General features: G+C 50.9%; 1 protein-coding gene across 2 annotated transcripts in view; it reads right to left on the bottom strand.

Moving 5' to 3' along the window:
- The window catches only part of B3GAT1 (beta-1,3-glucuronyltransferase 1), a 29,895-nt gene extending 28,206 nt beyond the window's left edge, over nt 1-1,689 (bottom strand). Inside the window, exon 1 of one of the 2 annotated variants that reach the window (XM_032358285.1) lies at nt 1,543-1,689. The gene's annotated coding sequence lies outside the window, so the exon portion shown is untranslated. The remainder of the gene's footprint in view (nt 1-1,542) is intronic. The other variant, XM_032358284.1, reaches the window with a different exon arrangement.
- Nucleotides 1,690-8,173: the final 6,484 nt, after the last annotated feature.

The raw sequence follows: 8,173 nt of genomic DNA on the forward strand, positions 1-8,173 counted from the left end.
AAAACAGAGTGATTTCCAAGCACCTAGGATCAGGTAGAGAAAAGGGCACAGCAAACCACATGGTTCCTGGGCTGAATGAGGCACAAATTCATTTACCCTCCCTATTCCATTAACCTTGGCAAGCTTTCTTGTTCCCACCAAAAGGGGCAGAGGGAAATGGCATGCAACTCCAGAACCTTTGGGTGTGCTGGACACAGACTTGGCAGAGTGGACAGTTTCTTTGAGGGTCTCATGGGAAGGGTCTTTATTCCATATAGACGGGGAACTTGTTGTTTGGTCCAGTAATAATGGTCACCAGTTAATCAAGTTCTGGGAGGAAATGTCTCAATCTCTGTGGTGGCTATTGGCAGAGGTAGAGTGACATGGGGCACAGAAGACAAATCTTAGAAAACACTAGAGCATCAGTCCTGTGAAGCCACACACCCCCATAACCCCCAACTTAAGAAGCTGTGTGCTTTCCATTTCCACAGAAACACATAATAACTTCACAGTGCTATTACGCACTAGGACATTCACACCCAATCCTTTTACAGTGCAAGCCACGGAATCCAACCGAGTCCCAATGCTTCCTCTATCCAGATAGAGCTGCCCCACCAGCATAGGGCTAGTAACTGTCAGCAGAGGTCCCCTTCAGAGTCCTGTGAATTGGAAATCCCTGGAATCCTTTAGCTCCAGCTTCTACAAGAATTCATCAGACTAGTTCATGGCTGATGGTAGGCCTGGCTGGGTGGAGGTAGGGGAAGGGGAGGCTAGTCAAGATTGCTTATGTATTCATATGTGTGTGGGGGAAGGGGTGTCTCTTGACCTAAGCTGCCTGGTACCAGGCTGTCACCTCCTTTCTCTGGCACTGTGAGATCTTATGGCTTTCTCCTTTCTTCTATTCTGCCTCACCTCTCAGCTTCCTTTTCTAAAGTTTAACGCTCTGACTTCAGAGCAATCAGGATGTCAGGTGCACCGGGGTGGGTGGTGAACTTGGTCATGCCTCCTTCCTGGCTACACCGATGGGCCCAAGAGCCCTTTGCCACACTTACCACCTTCTAGCCCCTCAGACTCCCCAGTAGAGTGGCAGAGGCTGGGTTCCCCGAAGAGAGTTAACTTGCCAATACCTGCGGCTATAGAGCGACTGGGAATGGCTGCTGGGGAGCAGGGGTGCGGCGGGTGTGCTACCCCTGACTCTTCCGCGAGACAAGGAACCACCTGCTGAGGTGGAAAGGGGCGCAAGAGCTCAGAGCCTGGGCCAGTTGTTGCAAGCTGCCGAGAACCAGCTCTCTTTCCCCTTAAGGCCGGCCGGAGGAGGGCAGGCACCAACGGGGTTTTGTTTCGCAGCCCCTCGGCGGCTGCGCCTCCCGGCCCCGGCCCGGTTCCCGGCCCCTTTCCAGCTGCCCCCGCTGCGCGCGCGCGCGCGCACACACACACACACACACACACACACACAGACACACACACACGCGCGCACGGGAGGACATGGCGTGGGTACTGATGGGGACGCATAATGGGACTCTTTGCGCTGTGGCAGCGCGCGGGGGGCGCGGGGGCACTGACCTGCGGTGGCGAGTCCGGATCGTCCCCGGCGCGGTCCATGGCGGGCGGCGGCCCCTATGCGCCGGCCCCGGCGCCCCTCGGCTGCTGCCCTGGGCCGCGCGCACCTCCCTCCCCGGGGGCTCTCGGGCTCCGGGCCCCTGGGGGCCACTTCATAGCCGCGGGGTCCGCGCGCCCGCCCGCCCGCCGCCCCGGCCCGGCTCCTGGGCTCAGAGAGGCTGCAGCCGGAGCCTGGGAGCGCGCGGGAGGGCGCAGGCTGGGAGACGGGGGGTGGGGGAGTAGGGGCGGGGGAGGCACAGGGGACGGGGTGGGGGAAGCAAGGGGGGCAGGCCCGGGGGGCGGCGAGGGGGGAGGCGCGGGGCGGCCGGAGCCGAGCCGACCCGGCGGGCGCGGAGTCCCCTCGGCGGCAGCGGATGCGCCGGTGCAGCCGCGGCTCTGACAGCGCCTGCCGCCCCGCCCCCACCCCTCGCTCCCCGCCCCCACTCTCCCCGCCCTCGCCCCCGAGCGCGCGCTAGCTGCCGGCGGGACCCGCGCCGCTAATGGGCGGTACCAACCTCGCCAGCCGAGGCGGGGGGCGCGAGGAGGAGGTGGCGCCCCCCCCCGTGATTGGTATCGCCCCCCCGCCCCCTACACATAAGCCCTTCTTAGACTGGGCGGCTCGGGTTTGAGGCGCTAGAGCAGGGGCTGCGAGGGCGGGGTTGGGGGGGGTGGCGAGCCACACCGGGCCTCGACTCTCTAGAGTTAAAGCTCTCCCGGCCCGTTGCCTGCACCCCCATCCCACCCCGCCTCCATCCTGGCTGTTCCTGGCGCCCAGCTTGGCAGCCTTTCTCAAAGGGTGATTGTTTCCGGGCTGGGCAGTTGGGGGGCGGTTCTCTGGGACCGGGAGGCAGAGCTGGGGAGTGGGGAGGGTGCGGCTCCCTGCTCGGCTTCAGGCACCCAGGAGTAGGAGATAGCTGGTGGGGGTGGGTGTTACCTGCCTGGATACAGGGCTATGTGTGGTAGAGATGGGAGTCCTCAGGTACCAGCCAACAGAATGGCCCCATCTGTCGGCATTGCTGCCTTGTCGAAGGGCATGTCCAGCTGCTGAGGGTTAGCCTCCTCTCCCCCTCCCACAGTGCCCTGGACATTCCAAACAGACAGCAGGGAGGCAATGCGTGGGGTAGAGAGGGAGCTGGGAAGGAAGGAGCAGAGATGGAGAGAAGGGGGCTAGTAGGCTATCCAGTAATTTCCCAGGGCTCCCTGGGCAAAGATGCCCCTGCATGTTTTCCTGCCTGTGTGGAAAGGCAGCCTGGGTGGGCTGGGGGTGTGTGTAACCAGGGAGTCCTTGCATAGGCACATGTGTGTGCATGTATGTATGGGGTACAGATATAGCCATGGCAGGTAGCTAGCTATGGAGATACTTCCAAGTGCTCTTGTGTCAAGTTGCCAGAGACTTAGAAGCTATCCTCATAAATGTTTTAAAGGTTTTGTACAGCCAGGCTTGTCGTCTTCCTGGACACCTGTAGTCAGGGCCACCCTGTTTTCTCTTCACAGCCCCAGCAGAGGCCAGTTCCTGTAGCTGGGGTTCTAGTCACAGCAGGGCCAGAGGACGTCAGTGTTTTTTAGGAACTCTAACTCTCCCACAAGGTCTGATGCCTTCTTCCTTCCACCATCCCTAGACCCACTGTCCGGCATTGCTGAGTCAAAGTAGTACCACCGGGCAGTTTTTCTATGTACGCTGGGCTGATTCTGAGAAGCTGTCCCACTCTTTTATTCCCTCCTATTCTTTCTTCCTTAACTGTCTAACAGCTCTCCTTGCTGTCAAGGAAGTTCTTCCACATCTAACCTGAGTACCTTCTGCTATAACACAGGATCATTTCTTCATTCTCTTAATGATGTACGAATTACAGCAACCCCTACTCTATTTTCTCTTTCCCCTATTTTAATAACCCTTGCACCTTAGACTCTGCTAAGAGAAACTTTTCAGAGATCAAGTTTTCCTTGTCCTCACATTCTACTTCCCCACCGCACCAACTGGAGCAGGAAAGGGAAGATCAAGAGAGTGCAGAGGAGGGACGTGGCCATGAGTTTGCATGGAGTACAAACTGCCCATCTCCCTAGTTAAAGCCGCTGGTCCTGGATATACAATCACCAAATAGTAGGGTAGAAATGCCCTTTTAGAGTTGCTGGTTCTAGCCCCATCATTTTATAAATAAGGAGACTGAAGCCCACAGAGGATATCAGGATCAGCAGTGTGTGGACTGTGTGAGGCTATGACAGGGGTGACATCCATTTTTGCCATCAATTCCCCCAGAACAGGGCACAGCTCAGGCAATGAAGAGCTTCAGGCTGACTGTGAAGACACTACCTGGGTGACTGGGTAGTCAGTCCTTCACAGCCATTCTTTTCAGTAATAAAACCAGGTGTTAGACTAAATGGTCATCGGTCCCGTCTGGTCCTGACGGGCTGTAGCCAGTTGGACACTGTCTGCAGGTGTTCTCAGCTGCTCTCCCTTTCGCTAAGGGGAGGCTAACCAGATGGAACAGGATGGGTGGCGAGCTTCACGAACCTCACTATTGTTATAAGAACAATAGTGATAATAAAACCCCTTTCTAGGGACCTGTCTTGCAATTTAGCCCCAGGCTCTGTTTACAGAATTTTTTAATATTAATTTTTAGAGCCAACTTAAAACAATAATGTGGGATTAAAATTAGCATGATAAGCCTCAGTGAAGAGAAAACAGCCTGCCATTAGTTTCAGTGGGAAGTTTTGGCAATACCCCAAGTGCGTGAACACATATAAATACACAAACAGCTATATAGATACAAAATGTTCACACAGAGGCAGATACACATGCAGACATGCACAACTCTTCTATTCCTGGAGTGCGTTTATGCATGTATGCAGATGTGCATACCTGAAAAGCCACACAGATAGACATATATGTGCACACACACACACACACTCCAGATTCCACAGGCTGGTTGGGGCTGTTATGATTGCCTTCTACTCTCTTCTCTGTTCTCCTGCTTGGCCTCTGCAGATCTGTGGAAACCCTTCCACATCTGGATTTAGTGCAACCCACGATTTAAGCCCTTGTTCCAAACATCTGGAGCAGCCCCTGAATCTCCCTGAACGATTGCTCTTCCTCTTCCCCCTCTTCCTTGCCAGGAGTAAGTGAGCCCCTCTTCTTAAAGGCCCCCAAAGCCTACCACCAAAATGTTTAGTATGCAGAGTCTGAGTCTGTCCTCTGGGACAAGCTGTTATGTGTTTATTGTGTAGTTAAACAGGATGGGAGCCCTGTCCCTGCTCTGTTCCTGGCCCAGCTCCTGTAATCTGACTCCCAGAAGGATTCCATAAAACCATCATCTGCAATGCAAAACCCCAAAAACATCTGGGAGGGTCTGTAGGCTTTCTCCAAATCACCTGTGCCCTAATTTAATATGAATAGCAATTAGTTTACTCTTATCAGTTAATTGTTCCCCTTGTGGGTTCCCTCTGCCTCTGCAGGCCTCTCTTTCAGCAGGAGTTTTGGCCTTCCCCTGGTTTATAATGGTACTTCCTTTTCTGACCACCCTTCCTCCTCAGCTCACCAACCACCCCAGAGAGGTAACAGAAAGCAGCTGAGCTGCTCTCTGCCTATCTGTGATCCAGGGCTGGGCTTCGTTGTCTAGTTGTTGAGGCCCCCTTTTGATGTGGAAGTCCTGGTCCAGGAAGACTCTCCCCACCTACCACACGCTGCATGTGCTCACCTGTTATTGCAGCCCGTCCCTCACCAGAGTGGGGGAGTTGAGAGCATAGAGCAGTTGGGGTGAATTCCCCAGGGCCCCCGAACCTCTGACAGGCACACATGACTTGTCCCTGCAATGGCTTTCACTGGATGTGTGTGCGTGTGTTGTTTTGGGTGGTTGAGCTCGTGGCCCAGAGAGAGAAAGGAGAGGAAACCTTTAAGCTCTTCTCCTTTATCAGGAGGCCTCTGGTCAGCTTTGGATTTTGAACATTCTCATTTCCCCATAACAAACTGTAAATGGTCCTTTGGTCTCCAGGACTCTCAGCCCTCCCCCTCCCCCTTCTCCCTCCCTTCCTTTCCAGCACAGACATCGTTCTTCTTGAGCTACAGTGAGAAGGCTGACCCTGGCCTTCTCAAAACCCTGCATCTATGGGGAAGATTCAGTTGTACAGCTTTAGACGCCGAAAGGGATCTGTTTTTTAAATTCCAGTATAGTTAGCATACAGTTTTGTATTAGTTTCAGGTGTACAATACAGTATTCACCAATTCTGTTCATTACTCAGTGCTCATCATGATAAGTGTACTCTTTTTTTCCCCCAAAGATTTTATCTATTCATTTGAGACAGAAAGAGAGAGAGAGAGAAAGAGAGAGAGGGACACAGAGAGAGAATGAGCAGGGGGGGAGAGGCAGACTCCCTGAAGAGCCAGGAGCCCATCCCAGGATGTGGGGCTCCATTCCAGGACTTGGTGATCATGATCTGAGCCAAAGGCAGACACTTAACCATCTGAGGTACCCAGGAGCCCCTGGATAAGTGTACATTTAGTCCCCTTCTCTTACTTCATCCATACCTGCTCCACCTCCCCTCTGGTAACCATGTTCTGTATAGTTAAGAGTCTGTTTCTTCGTTTATCTCTTTTTTCTTTGTTGGTTTTCTTAAATTCCACATATTAGTGAAATCATATGGTGTTTATCTCTTTCTGACTTTTTTTTTAAAGACTATTTTATTTATTTAATTGACAGACAGAGATCACAAGTAGGCAGAGAGGCAGGCAGAGAGAGAAGAGGAAGCAGGCTCCCTGCTGAGCAGAGAGCACGATGCCAGGCTCAATCCCAGGACCTTGGGATTATGACCTGAGCCGAAGGCAGAGGCTTTCACACACTGAGCCACCCAGGGGCCCCTAACTGACTTTTTTTTTTTTAACTTGTTATTTTACTCTCTAGATACATCCATGTTGTTGCAAATGGGAAGATTTCTTTCTTTCTTTTTTTTCTTTTCTTTTTTCTTTTCTTTTTTTTTTTTTTTTTTACAACCAAGGAATATTCCATTGAATATATATACCACATCCTTATCCACTCACCTATCAATGGACACTTGGGCTGCTTCCATAATTTGGCTATTGTAAATAATGCTGCAATAAATTAAGGATGCATATTTCCTTTAGAATTAGTGTTTTTATATTCTTTGGGTAAATATCTAATAGTACAATTACTGGGCGATAGGGTAGTTCTATTTTTAACTTTTGGAGGAAACTTCACACTATTTTCCACAGTGGCTGCATTAGTTTGCCTTCCCACCAACAGTGCACGAGGGTTCCTTTTTCTCTACATCTTCACCAACATAAAGTGATCTCTCCCACTATTCCCTAACTATTCCCCAGAATCCATTCCTCCCAAGTCCCTCTAGAACTCCTTATGACTGGGCCTGGGTCAGTCACAGTGAGACCTAAGGACTCCCTCAGTTCCTCCAAGAGTCTGCTCTGGTCCTGCTGTCCTCATCCTGCAGCTTCTCCTGCCTAAGCCTCCTAAGGAAGTAAGCTGCCTTTCTCTCAGTGCCATCACATCTTCTCTAGGCTTCTTGGAGGTTCTTATTCATGCATGCATGCTTTCATTTGTTCAGCAGATATTCTGAGTCTATTCTAAGCTCCTCTTATGCCACACTCTGTGCTAGGCACTAGGATAGAGATAATGGATGTTGCAGTAAATAACAGCAATGAGAAAAGTTAACTTTCACTGGGCTCCTTATTTGTATGAGGCAATATTTGAATTCTTCGTGTGCATTAACAAATTTCATGACATTTGTTTATGAGGCACTGTTAACGATAAGGTTCTATTATAAATTGCATTTTATAGGTCAGGAATCCAGGGCATAGTATTTAGGTAATTTAATCAAGGTCACATGTTCAGTGAGTGACAAAGTTGGCATTTGGTACAGGCAGTCTAATTCTAGAACTCATACTGTTCATCATCCCAGTATACCTCAGGGGCTTATATGATAAGGATATAATAGACAGGCAAATACGCTAAATAAACACAGATGTTGAATAAGATATAAGAAGGAAATCACACGACAAAGAGCTAGGGAGAATCTTGAGAGGGGCTTTTTACATTGGAGGATCAGGGAAAGCCTCTGTCAAAAGGTCAAATTTGAGCTATAACTTGCAGGGTGGTAGGGCCAGTAGCATGCAAGGCTGGAGACCTGAGGCTCAGTCCTAGAGAACAGCAACAGGCAAAGTCAGGAGGCAGGAAAGACTCAGTATGCTTGAGCAACGAAACCAAGGCAAGTGAAGCTGGAGTGTGGCGAGTAAGCAGAGAGCAATGTAAAGTGAGAAGAACATTCCCTTTCAGAGTTTGAGGATTTGTGTGCATGACTGACCTCCCTTACAAGTTTCTTTTAGAGAGGAGTTGTTCAATAAATATGATGGATGTAGTTGCTTAATTTCCTGCCTAGACTCCCCTCCACAGCCAGGTTGATGGGCTGACATCTTAGACCTTCAGTGTTAGCAGAGCTTTTGCAGAAGTGACTTCCTCCTCCTGAGCTGCTCTCACCTTCTTTTGAAATTTGAAAAACATAAAGAAGGACTTAGAGTCTATCCTTATGGATGTTTTGATTTCATTCATTCATTCATTCATTCATCTCAGTTTCT

This window comes from Mustela erminea, chromosome 9, assembly GCF_009829155.1.
Source record: "Mustela erminea isolate mMusErm1 chromosome 9, mMusErm1.Pri, whole genome shotgun sequence".
In the NCBI taxonomy this organism is placed as follows: domain Eukaryota; kingdom Metazoa; phylum Chordata; class Mammalia; order Carnivora; family Mustelidae; genus Mustela; species Mustela erminea.